General features: G+C 32.5%; 1 protein-coding gene across 3 annotated transcripts in view; it reads left to right on the top strand.

The window, feature by feature from the left end:
- Positions 1 to 19518, top strand: part of LOC147063556 (dual specificity protein phosphatase 22-B) — a 188020-nt gene that overhangs the window by 11355 nt on the left and 157147 nt on the right. The gene's annotated exons all lie outside the window — the stretch shown is intronic.

Genomic DNA, 19518 nt, shown 5'->3' with positions numbered 1-19518 from the left:
TTAATATTCTTATGTTCTTGGTAGTTTTTCTTTCATTAGAAAGCGACAAAATTAGCCACCCTGTCACACAAAATTAGTATAGTTCTCATAATAATGTATCTTAATGTTTCGTCCATTATTTTTAACGATCTAATGAAAACAATGAAACAACCCTGTCCAGGTCATTAGTTATAATTTTGTAGCCGACATACCTACATAATAATATTAATATTAATATGCATGTCCGAGCTTTGTAATTTCATCTGCCGGGCGTTTCACATTGTAACTAAGACGGGGCATAAATTTTAATATTGCTTTGAAACTCCGAGCCTCATAATAATAATTCCTTTATGACTCAGTATGGCCAGGGAAGAGCAACTAAGTAGCAACAAAATAGGCCTTTGTTTTCGCAAGATAAGGTTTTTATTAACTATTTAATATTCATATAAGTGAGAAATTTTACGTTATTAAACAAAATATAATCATTATTAACTATAATTACTATCTAGAAACAGTGGATAGCATTGAAATACTGTCCTTAGATGCTGTACCTATTGTTACACCCTCGTATGGTCCCCATTTGGGGATGTCTCTGTGTATCTGGAGAGGCCCGAGTCGGTATCAAATCCAACAAATAGTAAAGCGCTGATTACGAAAATAAATAATAAATAATAGAGCCGGCAATGCCGCAGCTTATGACGGTTGAAAAATATTGCAACGTCGCCGTTTTTCGACAACGCTTCTCGTTGAAAGCGAAACACAAGATGGCGGGGAATATGCTGCAAACAGCCAAACAGTAAACACACACATTTCGTCCTCCGTAAAATAAATTATTAAAAATATAACTATTATATAATATTAACGTAAATATACCTCGCCGTTTCCAAAACAATTCCGGTGTGTTATTTGTTCACCACCAAGTCCTAAAATCCAGACGAAAAACCAGACAACAAAATAAAAGTGACAGCATGTTTTTTCACTTTCGAAATTGGAGGGAAGTGACACTATATTATATAGGAGTGTCCCTAGAAATAATCGATCAACTACTATGCAGTAATATTATGCAGGTATTATTTCTTCGCAACGTTATATTATTAATATTAATTATGTATTTAAATACCAGTGGCGATGGGTGGAGGTAGGCTCTTAAGATCCGACATAAATAGTTCAAATAAACTTTGTCAGTCATTCGTTTCTGATGGTTTGATGACTCACCAATTTCACTCTGACCTGTTGTATTACTATTTTCTTATGAATATCTTTTTCTTTTTGGACAAAATGTTTTACTTATTTTAATTACTAATCTATTAACATAAACTTCCACTCTATGGAGGCCCACATGATCCTGTTAGGATCGGATATTGTCATAACGTTACTATCGCCACATGAGTATATTAGTATATATATTTATTTTTTCAACTGCATTTCTAAAAGCTACAATAACAAGCCATTGATGTATGTATAGACAACAAAAATGAATTAAAAATATAGTAGGTAAACAACGCGTCACTAAATATGTCTATATCTTCTGTCAATGCGTTGATAAGTCGAACGCTACATGCTACTGGCATCTCATAAGGTTTACGCCAGTATTTCCCAACGTGAGGCGTGCGCCCCACTGGGGGGCAATTTGAATGTTTTGGGGGGCAAAAAGGTCGTTTTGAAAATCATTTGAAGACGAAGCATAGCATAAGGATCGCACTAATTTTCTTCCGAGATGTACATGTAACGTAATATACATATTTACTTACGAAAGTTAAATTAAAAATAGTATTGCCTATGTGCATGGCCCCCACATACTGAAGCGGGTCCCCAGGCTAAGATGGTTGGCGGCCCCCCTACCTATCGCTAAGGGTAAAGGCAGTGTGACGCGCTGCAGTAGAGTTTTCCAAAATGCCTACGCGGTAAAATTAAGGTGTATTTTTAGCGATTTTTTGTATTTTTAATATGTACATCCATTTGAATTATGGAGTTGTGGAGTTTCGTCACACAGTTAAAAATTGAATTGTACAATCAAATATTTTAAATTATTAATAACATTGAAGTAAAATAGCGCCGCAGGCGACTTTTTTATTATTAGAGTCCAGTTGTTATCTGTATTTATCTCATTTATAGGGTCGACTCGCCCGGGCCCCCAGGCTAGAGCCCTGTCAGCCCCCCCTTGTGGGGGCCATGCATACGTGCATTTTTATTTTAAGCAATTTATTTTTGTTCAGAATTAATTAGGTAACTATATTTTTTTTATAGGGGGGTATGGAGTTTTTTGAAGTGTTGAAGTGGGGCTTAGCAGAAATAAGGTTGGGAAACTTCGCGTAAACTTTAAGGGAAGAAACATTTGAAAGTGAAAAAAAAATATGACATCGACCACGCAGAGATCAGGAGCATATTATATCTTGTCAGTGTATTTAAGAATATCTGGATTACAAATATCACCCCATAAAACTTAAAAGGACTGAAATTAATAATAATAAAAAGGGACAAAAAATGTTTCGAAACGGAAACCGATTTCCGGAAAAAACAAAATTGAACCAAAAGTGCGGTAAATTTGAACCATTTTCGCAAACATTGTTTTTTTGTCTCGGGGGATTAATTTTTAATGACATTAAGTTTTACATGATAGAAATTCGTTTGCTAAACGTAACAAAAAATAATTGAAAAAACATTTTATAAAAGAGGCATATTATTACCAATATTTCTAAATTCTAATTACTTACTACAATGATTAATCTAAAATGATATTCATGAATTTACTATTACTAAAACGCTATATTCCACTTGGTGATAATATTTTTCAGCGGCATAATAAATCCGCAAGTCATGCTTTGCACAACCCTGTAATTTGCACACATTCGCATTACTAATTCAGCCTGTGCTACGCTGTGGCACGAAGAGATTGAACTACTATAAAACACAGAGTAGTATGAACTATCTGTGTTGAATTGGTAACAATAGATTTTTTTTCTTCTGATTGGCAGAATTGTTTGTAACCTGCTGCTGACGCATTGCTTTGTACACCCACATTCGTGATGTTGTTTGCGATTTAACGTGATTATTTGTGTAATAATGTTAGTTCATTGAAGTCTTTTACGCACGTGCTATTGATGAAATACATTGAACATTAAATGAAAACCAATATTACTATTTTTAACCGTTTTTGTTCAATGTAGGTTTTGCACTAAAAAAACTTGTCGATTTTGAAGACTAAGTATACTTACTACCAGTATAAAAAAATACTTAGTATAGAAACTTGTTCCAAAATACTTACTAGTATTTGGAATACTATATAGTATAGAGCGTTTGGCGTGCGTATGCGACAAAAGTTTCATACTCAATTGAAACTAAAACCAACTCCATTGGGTCTATTCTATACTTATGGAACACTAAATTGATAAATAGTATCAAACTTAGGGTAGGTTTGTATCAAAATATTAGCACTTATTGTAACAATTACACGTAGCTGGTTTTTATTGTTGCAATAAGTGCTATATTTTAACAGCACCTATCTTGCTGCTGTTAAAATATCGCACTTATTGCAACAATAAAAACCAGCTTCGTGTAATTGTTACAATAAGTGCTAATATTTTGATACAAACCTACCCTAAGTTTGATAATATTTATCACTTTATGACTTTAGCGGTCGATAAGCATAGAATAGACCCACATATTAGTATTTGAAATACGTATCGGCTCAGGGTACTCAGACTGTATATCGGCTTCAATCAAATCGCTAAATATACGCTGAGCTCCGCTTGTCGAAAAGTCCCATTTATTATAAAATTTTAAACACATTTTAAATTTATGAGTTGTTTTTCTGTTATGTTACAATATTCCTGTTAACAAAAATGAATAACAGTGATTTTTTAAAAATTTTAAACATGTTTTGAGCGGTCGTATAACAAGCCTAAGCATGTGCGTCATCTCACCACTGTGCTGCGACCAAAATGTATGACCTATTATTCAAACATTCGAACGCAATAGGCTAATAAATTAAAATATACCTATATTCAAGTGCTATTTCGTTCGCGCGCATTTAATGTCAATACTGTTGAAAGTCTACCAACTGGAGAGTGCACAGAACAGCGACTCGCGATGATATCATCACAAGTTTTTTGGAATAAGTTTATTGGGCCACACATACTGAGTATGGGTAGTTTCATCCGAAACTTGAGTACACAAACTGGTGACAGTATTTTCAACTCACCTCTACTATGGACCGGTTCCATTAGCCACGATTAAAACTATGAAAAAAATCATACATACAATGTGTAATATACAATAGTGCTCATGTGGGTCTATTCTATACTTATCGAACACTAAATTGATAAATAGTATCAAACTTAGGGTAGGTTTGTATCAAAATATTAGCACTTATTGTAACAATTACACGTAGCCGGTTTTTATTGTTGCAATAAGTGCGATATTTTAACAGCAGCAAGATAGGTGCTGTTAAAATATAGCACTTATTGCAACAATAAAAACCGGCTTCGTGTAATTGTTACAATAAGTGCTAATATTTTGATACAAACCTACCCTAAGTTTGATAATATTTTTCACTTTATCACTTTAGCGGTCGATAAGCATAGAATAGACCCAATGATCTCTGTAAGGATTCACAGTATTTTTATAGTTTCAATACGAATAGCATTCTGTTCGATTTTTGCGGCATTTTGAGCAATAGTTAGTTTTTGCAGCTTCCAAAATAAACTGTATCTTTAATGAATACATAGGGTGAACCGTTATTATTTAATTAAAAGAATTCTCACGTAAAATCGCAAAAATCCGTAAGCAAAAAACACAGTGAGAGCGTCAACACTCAACACTATAACATTTATTCGGCAGACCTGCACTGATATAAAACGACCTGCATTAGTGTAAAAACCGATAATTAAATTGAACCAAAATTATTTAAAATATTTGAAAATATGACAAAAACGCAATCAACAGTATGTCAGATGTCAATCGTACCAACATTATAATTCTCTTTCAATGCGCCGGCGTACAAAATAATATTTTTTCGATGGCTTATTATCTGTTCTCTGAGTGGGCGCAGGAAACGGCTCTCCATTTTTTAAGTTATGTAAAAAATCGTCGTTTTATTTTTTTACAAATCTGTGAATCACCGATTTTCAGATAGCGCCTTCTCTCAATTAACAGAATAATGTCAAGTTACAAAATGAGTCCCCATTTTTGCATTTTAAATTAATTTTTAACTCTAAATTAGATATAAAATTATTTTTATAATAAAATATAAGTACCTACTTATAGTTATTAATAACATTATGAAATATTGGTTTTTCTCACATTTGCTATTTTTAAATTGTAGATCAATTTTGTTTATCAAAAATAAAATATTGGGCCCCAATTGGTGCTACCATCTAATTAAATCCGCTCCTGTATGGTTGCTATTTCAAGCACACTAAAAATGTTGTGGAATTGTTATACTAGGTACTACGGTTCATATGACTTCAACCTCGTTTACAGTGATTACAGTTCTACCCCAAATCTAAAGAGAGTTCTAAAACTTTTGAATCGTATTTTTGTGTGTGAGGCAACAGTAACTAAATCTTAATTTCGAATAGGATGCTGACTAACTTTACCTTTGAAAATCCGTTCTCTTTGAAGTTTGATTTTCATTCTGTATTCTTGACAGTTGGTACTTATTTATAGAGGGGAATCATTCGGTATTCAGAATGTTGAGTGTGCGGTCGTGCTTGATTTGGGGTTTCATTGGTAGAGACTGTTTCACATACACATTCCAATCACTCACGCATTTTAATGTACTGCTTCGAAACGGGGACGGGACGTCGCACTGTCGTAGACACGTGTAGACGAGGTATTTTAATCAGTTTCTATCTACTACTTAGTAGTTTGAATTCATTTTACTCTTAACATAATGTATTCTTTATCGCGGATTGAGAATTACCATACCTAAGGCTTTATATAAAATAAAAAAAACTCTTTTTTCGTTGGAACTTAAACATATGCACGATTAAATCATTGTTTACGTCTGCATATTTACATTCTCACCAACTATTAGATCATGATATAATCGTTGAAATATTAATGATGATATTGAATATTTTTTTTAAAGTACCTACAAGTACCTAACGTCTATTTATTTTCGAATTCCGTGGCGTCCAGTTGTCCGGTGCTAAATCGTCCTAGACCCTTCGAAACAACAGCAGTTTATCAATGGCAAGAGAAGCAGAAACATTGTGATAAAAATACATTTCACATAGCATTAGTATGATTTTACCGTTTTCGTTGTCTTGTCACTACCTATTTTTTAAGACAGAATTCCATAACTGTGGGTCTATTCTATACAAAAAGCCGCTATAGACGGCTAAAGTGATAACTATTATCACTTTATCATATTTATGTATTGAGGCGCTTAATTGTTGCAATCGAGGCCTGAACAAAAACGATGCATGAGTGCGAGTGAGAAAGTATTCGGCACCCTTATAATCTCTGCGAAACGCGCTAGAGTAAGATAAAAGGTCTACATATTTTTAAGTTGGTCTCCAAAAATATCGCCGGTAAATCGTGCTGAATCGCTTCACGTAGCGTGTTGTTCGTGTTGCTAAATTTGCTATTTTTTGTGTTAAACATAAAGTCAGTGGTAAATATTTTTAGTTAATTAAGTAGGAAAGGTGGTTCTGCATGTTGTATTAAAATATGGTAGCCGTACTGATAAGCAAGAAGACGGTATTACGTTTCATAGGTAAGTTGATACATGTTCGTGACAATTTATTTGTATATTATTATTTATTTTAATATCAGTGACCTACTGTTTCTTTAAAATAACTTAAATTATGGATATATTTACCTAATTGGTTGCATTTTGACCGCTTAAAAATACTATATAACGTAAAAAAACAGAAAATTATATTTTAATTCTGAGCGTCTAGTGCGAGCACTTTGGGCGAGCACTAGCGAAATGGTCTATGGTCTCGAACATTTATAGGCGAATGCGTTCTCTCGCCCACAAACCAAACGCACGGCACGTAGCTTCATTTAGCAATGCAACGGGTGGCGTCTATATGTATCTATAGTCTATGGTTGCAATAAGTTAGCCGGTTAAACTGTCAAAACTGTCTATCTTGGTCTAAAAGTTAACAGCCAAGAGAGGGGCTGTTAAAATATAGCACTTTTAGACAGTTTATACATTTAAATTAATTATTGTAGCAATTGAGCGCCTCAATACATAAGTATGATAAACTACCGTCGATAGCCGGGTATATAGATTGTGTATAGAATAGCTTCGCTGGTGTAGATACTTGCCAAATGTAAGTGCATTCATACAAGTATACACGTATTTTTTTCCTACGACTAATCTATTTCGGAAAGTATTCATGCTCAAGCCATAAAATTATTCGCCGTTCTTTGACTAATGTATCAACATTAACCGAGATCCAACGGAAAAAAGTGGCTTACATTTATCAATGTTGCCGATTATAAATAGCTATTCAGCTATCAATTGAACCTTCTCGGCACTAGTAGTATTACTAAAATACGTAGACCAAACATATTTTTTGACGGGCTATTAATATTTAGATAAGTAATGAGTATCCAACTAATTGTATTTAATCGTCTGTTCAAAGAATAACTATAAATATTTGAGAGACAGGTGTGAAACCGAACGTCCAGGTGGTGGCGTTGCATATGACGGTAACGCCATCAAATTCAAGTTGAAATTTATTTATTTACATAATATATTAAATTTTATAGATTGCAAAAATTCAAGACATTCACAAATACAAAGAAACAATGTTAACGGCCCACATGCTCAGCGTACGTCAAAATGGAGCTTTTATGCTATTTTCAAAGCATGATCCTGGACATTCCTTAAACGTTGTAGATAATCTATTTACATAAGTTTGAAGCCTTATTATCCTTTATATTTATTTTAAACATTTGATGACTGAAAGTATTTTTATTACATAAAATAGTATTCTTTTAAACCTATCGCTCTAATGTTTTACAATATAGTCATATTTCAGTACGTCCATGTGAAGTGGTGTTAAGATTTTTTATATTTATTAATTTTTAAAAGCATTTATAAAACCATTAGTAAAATTAATGTCGACATTATTATAGTGAAATATTTACAATAAAAAAATATATTGATAATCTCTGTGATCCCAAATTTGACAAGAATTAGGCATTTTATTATTCAAAAAATGGACAAGATTTACACATTTAAAGATACTGATTATAAGCTATGTCTTTGACCATTCAAATGTGATAAACATTCTATGAATAATGTTTGCCTTATAATAATTATTGACCTAAGAATAAGGTAGTATTTTTTTGAAATACGCCATTTCTATTGCCATTTCCCAGTGACTAAGCTACAACATACGGCTGTAGCCATAAATTGACAAACGATAAATGAAGTAGGGAGTAAGATCATGGAAACGCGCGTCTTTGAACATGGAGTATGCCGAATGAATTTAAGAATATTTTAAGAACATATTAAAAACAAATTAAATACGCATCCTTTGCAGGCAGTCGTTGAACACGGTCATCGAGTCGTGGCTGTCAAGAATAGAAACATTTATATTTCGCTACAAATTATACAAACAGGTGTAATGTGTTATTTTTATGGCACCCGAATTTACCCAGTGCTTAAAAGATTTTGCCTCGGAAGACTACACGCTATAGATTGGAAACGAGAGCTGATGGAGGCAATGATGCAACACTGGTTAAAATTCCAAACTGGTTAAAAACAAATAAAATTTGATTCATTCCATTAATTGAATTATATGGTGAGAAGGGTGAATATTTACAACACAATCACAAACACGCGTAAAATAAATTAATCTAGTCTTAGTTTGAATTCAAATATATTTTGAGACTATCGTTCATTAGCATTGTAAACTATAATTATGAATAGAAAATATTAGCATCCAAATAACTGATGGATACAAAATATAAGAGTGTATATAAAAAATCTGCTAAAAGATCAATAATTATAAATATTCGCGAGGTGAAGGCCATGACTTAGATAACAACGGATTATAGAGGCAATAAAAAATGTTAGAGGCCAACATACACTCATTAATTTTGATATTAAATAATTACCTTACGACAGGACATAAATGAGTTGACGACATATTTGAAACTATCACATGAATTACTCGCTGAGTCAGACTCTACAAACCATCAGAGCTTGTGGTTGATTCGGATACATATTTTATTACGTTGGTTTGTAGTAAAATATATATAAATAGAATCTTTATTGAAGGAAACATGTGGTGCAAAAATCTTTTAAATATTTCGCTAGACTTCCTTCGGCGTAATTGTGATAAGGGTATACGACGGATACCGGTTGTAAATTATAAATTGAAAGTCATGAAACATCGGTCAATTTTGATAAAATGATATTTAATTAATTAACAAGTATAAAGGCAACGGTTCATTACATTGGTTCAACTTGGAACATTTATATTTTACCTAAATAAAAACTACGCTAGCATGTCGTCGGTAGCATTTTTTAAAATATGGAATATTTTTTTTATTATTTATATAATAATATATAAATTCCATCACTATTGACAGATTATACGCATAAGAGCATCACAGAAATATAGAATTAACGAAATAAAACACACATAACCACAGTCTCATGATTTACCTGATATGATATTTTTTTGAATTATTAAGTTGGTTGTTAGTAATTTCGAACAATCACAAACACCCAGGCTTTGAGAAAATTACATAAATATTGTGTCCTCGCCGGGAATTGAACCCAGATCTCTCGGATGGAAGGCCAGCGCCTTACGCACTGCACCACGAGAGCTGCCACCTGATTATTTAATGTGCTGAGGATACAAGCAACACTGCATAACAAATTAAATAGTCATGCACGAAAGAAGATTCAAATGTGTCACTCGTTTATATGAAAAGATATAAGTTTAGTATTTAGTTTTATTAAAGTACCTATATCCCATGGACATGGTGTAAAAATGTAATTATTATTTTCATATTGACCGTATAAATAAATTAAATGGCTTGTCGTCTTTCAAACACTAAAAACTTATGTCACTATTATAATGAGACCTCATTTGCGGAATGTTGAAAACACAAATTTAGCTTTGAAGTCCATTTCCACAGAACAGATAATACATAGAATACCGATAGGCTATATTAAGTACGCCGCATCTTGATGCAAGGTTTTGAATGTGTGAGTGTCCTACGAAAATGAAGCACGCATTATGCACGTGCAAATAGTGTGTGTAATACACCAACATTAAATGAGCGTAAATGCATAAACCGAGAGCAGTTTTTAGTATTCGACGTAAAACGTATTCTTGACACGTGTGTAAGTTTAACCCGGATTCTCCCTCACTCGAGTCGGTTACCTGCTATCGCCTTACCCGTTATGTATTTCAGTTCCCATTATTTCTGAGTTCCCTGTCCATTTCTCAACTTGGTAATGGCCATCCTTATATATTATATTAGTTCATTTCTCATCATCTCATTTATCAATGCCGTAACGATAGTGATTTTATTAGTAAGTGGGTTAGAATTGGGCTACGCGCACACTGCAATCGCTCGGTTAACAACCCTGCTCATTTAATGGTAAAAACTGCACACCATAGGTTTATCGCTGAAATAAAATGCAGAGTATCTGAACATGACTAATGTACGCGAGAAAAGAGTAGAAATCTACGCTGGAAGCCGCAAGGCGAGACAAGGTAGTAGGGGAGGGATATAGTGTACGTTTTATAACTTTGCACTTTTTAGCACTCTTTATTATACTGACACGCCTCTTTGCCTGATTACCTCGCTTAAAATGAAATCAAATGATATTTACTTGTATTAATATATGTATAGGTAAATCGTTTTAGAGTGGCACCATGGGTACGGCAAATACGGCTTGCAGTTGTAGTGGTATTGTTTGCTAGCATTGAAACAGGCATTGTCGTAAGCAATTCAATACACGCGCGAATCGCCTATGGTGCCACTGTAGAATGATTTACCTATAGTAATAAATAAATAGACAGATAAAAATATATTATGTAAAAAAATAATTTTAGAATATATTACATCATTTTCATCCTAGAGTCGGAGTGAAAAGTTATGAAGCATACGAGCGGTATTATGTTGCACTGGGTAGATGTTAACTTGAAAAACTCCATAACGTCTGCTGATGTCCGAATAAAAAGGTCTAATAATTATTATTAAATATGAATGAAACAATATTTTATTATTTGCAATTAGCTATTGGGTACGCGGGTCTATTCTATACACTCGCCTGCTTTCGGTCCGCTGCTGTTGCTAAATAGGGTAGGAAAGTATCGAATTATTAACACTTCTTGTTACGATTACAATAATTTAGTTATAATATTTACAATAAGTGCTATGTTTTAACAGCACCTCTCTTCTCTGTGATAAATATTAGACCGAGATAGACAGTTTTGACTAGAGATGGGAAAATTGGTCGATTTTGAAGACTAAGTATACTTACTACCAGTATAAAAAATACTTAGTATACAAACTTGTTCCAAAATACTTACTAGTATTCGGAATACTATATACAGCGTTTGGCGTGCGTATGCGACAAAAGTTTCATAATCAACTGAAGCTAAAACCAACTCCATATTAGTATTTGAAATACGTATTGGCTCAGGGTACTCAGACTGTGTATCGGCTTCAATAGAATCGCTAAAAATACGCTGAGCTCAACTTGTCGAAAAGTCTCATTTATTATAAAATTTTAAACACATTTTAAATTTATGAGTTGTTTTTCTATAAGGTTACAATATTGTTGTTAATACAAATGAATAACAGTGATTTTTTAAAAATTTGAAACATGTTTTGAGCGGTTATATAACAAGGCTAAGCCTGTGCGTCATCTCACCACTGTGCTGCGACACAAAATTTATGACCTATTATTCATACATTCGAACGCAATAGACTAATAAATTAAAATATACCTATATTCAAGTGCTATTTCGTTCGCGCGCATTTAATGTCAATAGTGTTGAAAGTCTACCAACTGGAGAGTGCACAGAACAGCGACTCGCGATGATATTATCATCACAAGTTTTTTGGAATAAGTTTATTGGGCCACACATACTGAGTATGAGTAGTTTCATCCGAAACTTGAGTACACAATCTGATGACAGTATTTCCAACTCACCTCTAGTTTTGACAGTTCAAATTCGATACTTTACTACCCTATTTAGCTGCCATAGCGGACCGAAAGCTGCCTTGTGTATATAATAGACCCGCAGGTGTATTACTCTACGTGTATTGTCACACAAATAATCATATTATTATATTATTACGCAATCGTACTTACGTTGTACGCATCTGCGATAAAGTAGGCCAATGTAATAAGTTTCGTCGTGGAAAAAATTCACGGCACTAATTTAGTAGGATCTTGTCCTGTGTAGGTTGTGTGTATACTTATTATATAATATGTGTATCGCCGTGACGTAGACCCTCTACGGCGCTACGGCGTAGATGCTTGATAATTCACAAGTCAGAAGGACAAGTTTAGCTCAGTCGTTTATTATTTATGATGCAAGGGAATCTTTTAAGTGAATTTTAGCATAAGCCTGATGAAGACTGAAATATGCAAGCGATGAGGCATACCATATTACATTATACATTTTGTCGGAGGCATCTGGCAGCGAATGAAAAAACACGTTTAATATAAGTGCCATTATTATAAAATACACTGAAAGATCATCCCAATTCTCATTTAACAACTTGAAAATACTGATATTATTTTAACGGCCCACGTGCTCGTCGTAGGTCAAAATTGAGTTTTTATTGTATTTTCAAACCATGATCCTGGACACTCCTTAAACGTTGTAGATAATCTATTTGTATAATTTTGAAGCCTTATTATCCTTTATATTTATTTTAAACATTTGATGACTGCATAAAGTATTTTTATTACATAAAATAGTATTCTTTTAAACCTCTCGCTCTAATGTTTTAGAATATAGTCATATTTCGGTACATAACTGTGCAGTAGTGTTAAGATTTTTTACATTTATTAATTTTTAAACGCATTTATGAAACCATTAGTATAATTTATTACGAGATAATTTTTGTAAAATATTCACGATAAAAAATTATATTGATAATCTCTGTGATCCCAAATTTGACAAGAATTAGGCATTTTATTATTCAAAAAATCGCCAAGATTAACACATTTGAAGATGATTCTAAAGATACTTATTATAAGCTATATCTTTGACCATTCAAGTGTGATAAACATCTTATGAATAATGATTGCTTTATAATAATTATTGACCTAAGAATAAGGTAGTGTTTTTTTGAAATACGCCATTTTTTTGTCATTCCCTAGTGCTTAAGCTACAACATACGGCCGTAGCCATAAATTGACAAACTATAATTAAAGTAGGGAGTAAAATTATGTTAACGCGCGTGTTTGAACATGTACTTAACAGAATTTTTTAAATTTTTTTTTAAACGGTACATGTTCAAACACGCGCGTCAATATCATTTTACTCCCTACTTCAATTATAGTTTGTCAATTTATGGCTACGGCCGTATGTTGTAGCTTAACCACTAGGGAATGACAAAAGAAATGGCGTATTTCAAAAAAACACTACCTTATTTTTAGGTCAATAATTATTATAAAGCAATCATTATTCATAAAATGTTTATCACACTTGAATGGTCAAAGATATAGCTTATAATAAATATCTTTAAAATCATCTTAAAATGTGTTAATCTTGCCGATTTTTGAATAATAAAATGCCTAATTCTTGTCAAATTTGGAATCACAGAGATTATCAATATAATTTTTTATCGCGAATATTTATAAAAATTATCTCATAATAAATTATACTAATGGTTTCATAAATGCGTTTAAAAATTAATAAATGTAAAAAATCTTAACACCACTGCACAGTTATGTACCGAAATATGACTATATTCCAAAACATTAGAGCGAGAGGTTTAAAAGAATACTATTTTATGTAACAAAAATACTTTATGCAGTCATCAAATGTTTAAAATAACTATAAAGGATAATAAGGCTTCAATATTATATAAATAGATTATCTACAACGTTTAAGGAGTGTCCAGGATCATGGTTTGAAAATATAATAAAAACTCAATTTTGACCTTCGACGAGCATGTCCCCCCTTAACATGTCATGAGGCCCACTGTAATGTAATGTAATGTAACGCAGTGTGATGCTAAATAAAATAGTGGTAGAGCCTTCTCGTTACTCTTATGCTAGAAACACATTACAGTCACTTCATGTGAGCGCTCGTGCACTCACGGTAAGCACATGCCACGGGAAAAAAGAGGCAATGTCGTTTTATTTGTTATTTAAAATGTTATTAGACAGATGCTCCCATCCCATAGCACATTTTGCGCCAAGAACAAATAGTGTCAGTTAGCGAAATCCAGCAAAATGTATCAGAAACACACTAAGGTCACCTAATGAACATCATACCGTACCATCAATTTCACGCGTGATATTAAGTTTTTTTTATTTTATGTGAAATTTACACCTTTTCGATTTTCTTGTTCTCACGTATCTTTGTTTTTATTGGTTTGAAAGGGAGGTACAAATGACAGGTAAATGGTAAAGTCTTTTTGAATGTTGTCAGTTCTTTATTAGTGTTTATTCACGTGATGTGATAGTAATGTATTTCTAGCATTAAAGTCATCCGCCGGATCTAGTATACAGTTACCTACTCTTAGCTTTCGTAAGGTGTCGCGACTCTTACCGTAAAGCGGCACCGTCAGAAGGTAAGCGTAGAACAGGCGTCATTTTGGTTGATCTGAATTTAGCCGTGAGTTTTAGATACTCTACAGCAGGCGTTTTTAATCTTTTTGCGGTAGCGGGGGCATTTGAGATTCGGGGTATTTGTAATTGGGTAAGGGGATAACTGGCGGGCGTACATCGGATTTCTAAAAAAATCGTCAAAACATTATCTTACAATCGTTCGATTTTAAGATAATGCCATTTTGAATATCTAAATTTTATTCAATTTTGTATGCTTCTTAAGGGGGGACATGCTCGTCGAAGGTCAAAATTGAGTTTTTATTGTATATTCAAACCATGATCCTGGATACTCCTTAAACGTTGTAGATGATCTATTTATATAATTTTGAAGCCTTATTATCCTTTATAGTTATTTTAAACATTTGATGACTGCATGAAGTATTTTTGTTACATAAAATAGTATTCTTTTAAACCTCTCGCTCTAATGTTTTAGAATATAGTCATATTTCGGTACATAACTGTGCAGTGGTGTTAAGATTTTTTACATTTATTAATTTTTAAACGCATTTATAAAACCATTAGCATAATTTATTACGAGATAATTTTTGTAAAATATTCACCATAAAAAATTATATTGATAATCTCTGTGATCCCAAATTTGACAAGAATTAGGCATTTTATTATTCAAAAAATCGGCAAGATTAACACATTTCAAGATGATTCTAAAGATATTTATTATAAGCTATGTCTTTGACCATTCAAGTGTGATAAACATCTTATGAATAATGATTGCTTTATAAGAATTATTGACCTAAGAATAAGGTAGTGTTTTTTTGAAATACGCCATTTCTTTTGTCATTCCCTAGTAGTTAAGCTACAACATACGGCCGTAGCCATAAATTGACAAACTATAATTGAAGTAGGGAGTAAAATGATATTGACGCGCGTGTTTGAACATGTACCGTTTAAAAAAAAATAAAAAAAAATTCGGTTAGGTACATGTTCAAACACGCGCGTTAACATAATTTTACTCCTTACTTTAATTATAGTTTGTCGTTTTATGGCTACGGCCGTATGTTGTAGCTTAACCACTAGGGAATGACAAAAGAAATGGCGTATTTCAAAAAAACACTACCTTATTCTTAGGTCAATAATTCTTATAAAGCAATCATTATTCATAAGATTTTTATCACACTTGAATGGTCAAAGACATAGCTTATAATAAATATCTTTAGAATTATCTTCAAATGTGTTAATCTTGCCGATTTTTTGAATAATAAAATGCCTAATTCTTGTCAAATTTGGGATCACAGAGATTATCAAAATATTTTTTTATCGTGAATATTTTACAAAAATTATCTCGTAATAAATTATACTAATGGTTTTATAAATGCGTTTAAAAATTAATAAATGTAAAAAATCTTAACACCACTGCACAGTTTTGTACCGAAATATGTATATTCTAAAACATTAGAGCGAGAGGTTTAAAAGAATACTATTTTATGTAACAAAAATACTTCATGCAGTCATCAAATGTTTAAAATAACTATAAAGGATAATAAGGCTTCAAAATTATATAAATAGATTATCTACAACGTTTAAGGAGTGTCCAGGATCATGGTTTGAAAATACAATAAAAACTCAATTTTGACCTTCGACGAGCATGTCCCCCCTTAAAGGATTTTAAAATAATGGAGCCATCGGTTCGATAATGGAAAAATGCTAGAATATGTTTTCAAATTGCTCTAAAAGCGTCTTAAGATGATTAATAAATAATTTTACGTCAACAATATTTTTAACAATCAGTCATCCTTGAAAAATGTACAAGAGAATTTTTCGAAAAAATATTTATCCAAAACTGTATTTTCGATTTGAAGGCTTTTATAGAACTAATAATTTCTGCTACATCTTTATTTTTTCCCTGAAGTTCAAGATTAAATTTGTTAAATTTTTCACAAATATCAGTCAAAAATGCCAAGTCCATCAGCCAATGATGGTTATCTAATTGTTCGAGTGTTTGACCTTTTGAAATGAAAATTTTTTTAATCTCAAATCTCAAAAAATGGTTATTTTGTTGCGTTTTTAATAAATGATTTTATTAAAAAATATTTTTTTTCCGTTATTTAATACTTTGCCGGGGGCGCACGAAAATGGCACGCGGTTAAGAACCCCTGCTCTACAGTCTACATCGAATTAAATGTAGCATTCGAATATCAAGCTATCTTTGCGCTCGGTGGTGCATCTGCCGTTGATTAGGAGATATCTGCACATTTTTTTTTGTGTAAATTTTTATTCAATACCGAATTTTTATTCAATACAAGATTTAAAGAATGCTATATTCTTGATTATTGAAAATACATAATCATGATAAACCTCAGAAACATACCTACTAGAATAAAATTGCACCGAATGGGATATTAACTCACGCCTTTCACTGTCGGGGTGAGGGTTCTTATCCTATGAGATATAGATCCTGTTTACACATATTACTACTAATAACAACTCTTAGCTGAAGTACGTAAAAACTCGAATCGAATCCCAATTATTTTTCTGGGACAATATACATGAGACATTGGTTATTTTGGGTTCTTTTATTATTTTAACATATAAATAATATATCGGAGCAGATCACCTTTGAAAGTAAAACTAGACCTGAGATCTTGATGACCTGTTCTATATTCACTGCTTAAAGCCAGACGCAAGCATATTTTCTTGAGTGACACTCAGCTTTGAGCTACAATATTAACGCGGTTTATTCCTGGATACGGGTCAATTTTAGCTACAACGTTACTCGGGGTCGTTCATTGTAAATAAATTGTTGCCATTCTCCAAAGCTTTAAGCTGTAAAACGACGTGCAACAATTTTCCCTACTGAGCGCTTTTTACTGCAAAAATTCCACATGCAGTTACAAAAAGCTTGCTCGCCACTTTTGTAGCTGTAGGAGTATTCATTTTAGAGCCATCATTTTTAGCATGCAACTTGCAAAATTATTTTACGTCACTAATTTTTCTTGTGGATATTATATATATAATATAGTAATAATTGATCATTCTAGAATAAAAGTGATCAAAGTGTAAGGTTACCCCTTGAAAAGATCGCCTTGAAAGTTAAATATGAGATTGTGAACTCTACATAACTGTTTTCAATATTCTGTAAATGGAAAAATAGATATTAATTTTAGTATTTGAAGTCATGTGAAAACACTGAAATTCGATACAGTTCTATAAAATACTATCAATGAATACACAGAAGTTGCATAATTTGAAAACATCTCATGCATATACACACTAGAAAAATCGTTTTGTAGAAAAAATACGACACCCGACGGGACTTGAACCTGTATCTGATGGATTGGCGCCAGTATTTTTTACCAATTAAACTACGGGCGCCTTTGATAATTACGACGATTTTGACTAGTAGTTTTTACATGAAATGCTTATCGAATTGCGTGTATATGCATGAGATGTTTTCAAATTATGTATATTCAGTATATAGAATGTTACATTCTGAAATCTTATATCTTATTCGTTGAATAAAAGAAATAGTAAAACAGAAGTTCATAAAATATAATAAAATGCATATAATTTTTTATACAAGGCACGTACACGGTTGAATATTTATTAATGCGTAAATATTAGGGATATAAAACGTTAGTCGTCTATTGGAAATTAGCTTTAGTTTAAATTAAGTCTCTGATATTTATTGTAATACGTGTTTTGCTATCGTATGTTGTAACCCAGTTTGGTGATTTTATGTCTTGAACAACGAAGTTCAATTATCTCAAAGCAAAATGGCGGACTACCAACCTTCAGAAGAACACGTACCTGCGTCATTACATGCTGTTTCATTTTTGATCGGTGTTTAACACAAAAAGCGTAACAATAAAAAAATTGATTTCTACGGGGATTCATTGACGGAAGTGTTAATGTTTGTTAATATTTATATATTATTTATATAATCGTGAATAAAAATAATATTAAAGTCGCGATCTATGTTCAGTTAAGACTCAGTCATCAAGAAAACCTGAATGCATATAATAATCAATCCGTAGTATTATAGTAATGGAAAGATATAATATATACAGGTTTATAGTTAATTTAAAGTGAATGCATATTGAACGTGCTTATGGAGCCTAAAGCGTCAAATATATTATGATGCACGTCGACATCACTTGACGTCACAGTAAGCTGCCGCTATGGGAAAAAAGTGTGTAATGTCGTCTTTATTGGTGTTTAAAATGTTATTAGACTGATGCTCCCATTCCGTAGCACATTTTGAAACTTTTTCAGTTAGCAAAATTTGTCGAAATCACCAGTACAACAACAAAGTCACCTCACGCGTACCGCGCTGCATCGACACCCGCATGATTCAATGAACGTTTTTTATGATCATTCCTACATGCCTACATATTTTTGACTTATGTCAAAATCGTGTGGTTTTTGTTTTTAGCGGTTGGCACTATGTATTTTCTATAAGAATGTTGTCTATTATCTATGGTCTGCAGGTTGGGTTCTGTTCAATATATTATCTGTAAATGCAATATCGCAAGTAATTTTAACGTACGCGCACGTAGAAACTGTTAAAATCAATTGGAATTAGCATGAATAATAAATAATAATTCAAAATACTAATACATTAGAGTTGGCACTCACCATCATTGAATTTATAGAGGTAGTGATCGTACAAAATATTTTACAAAATAACGAAACCATAGACTAAATTTGTCGCCTTACAGCATGACAGTACGCGACGTACATCCTATTGTAATTCAAGTATTAGAAACGGTATTATTTATTATTGACTTATTATT

The sequence above is a fragment of the Rhyacophila brunnea genome, unplaced genomic scaffold (genome assembly GCF_057557595.1).
Source record: "Rhyacophila brunnea isolate RB1 unplaced genomic scaffold, BYU_Rbru_1.0 scaffold_9, whole genome shotgun sequence".
Classification (NCBI taxonomy): domain Eukaryota; kingdom Metazoa; phylum Arthropoda; class Insecta; order Trichoptera; family Rhyacophilidae; genus Rhyacophila; species Rhyacophila brunnea.
The sequence above is the reverse complement of the archived record's forward strand: the minus strand, read 5'-3'. Positions and strand labels throughout refer to the sequence as shown.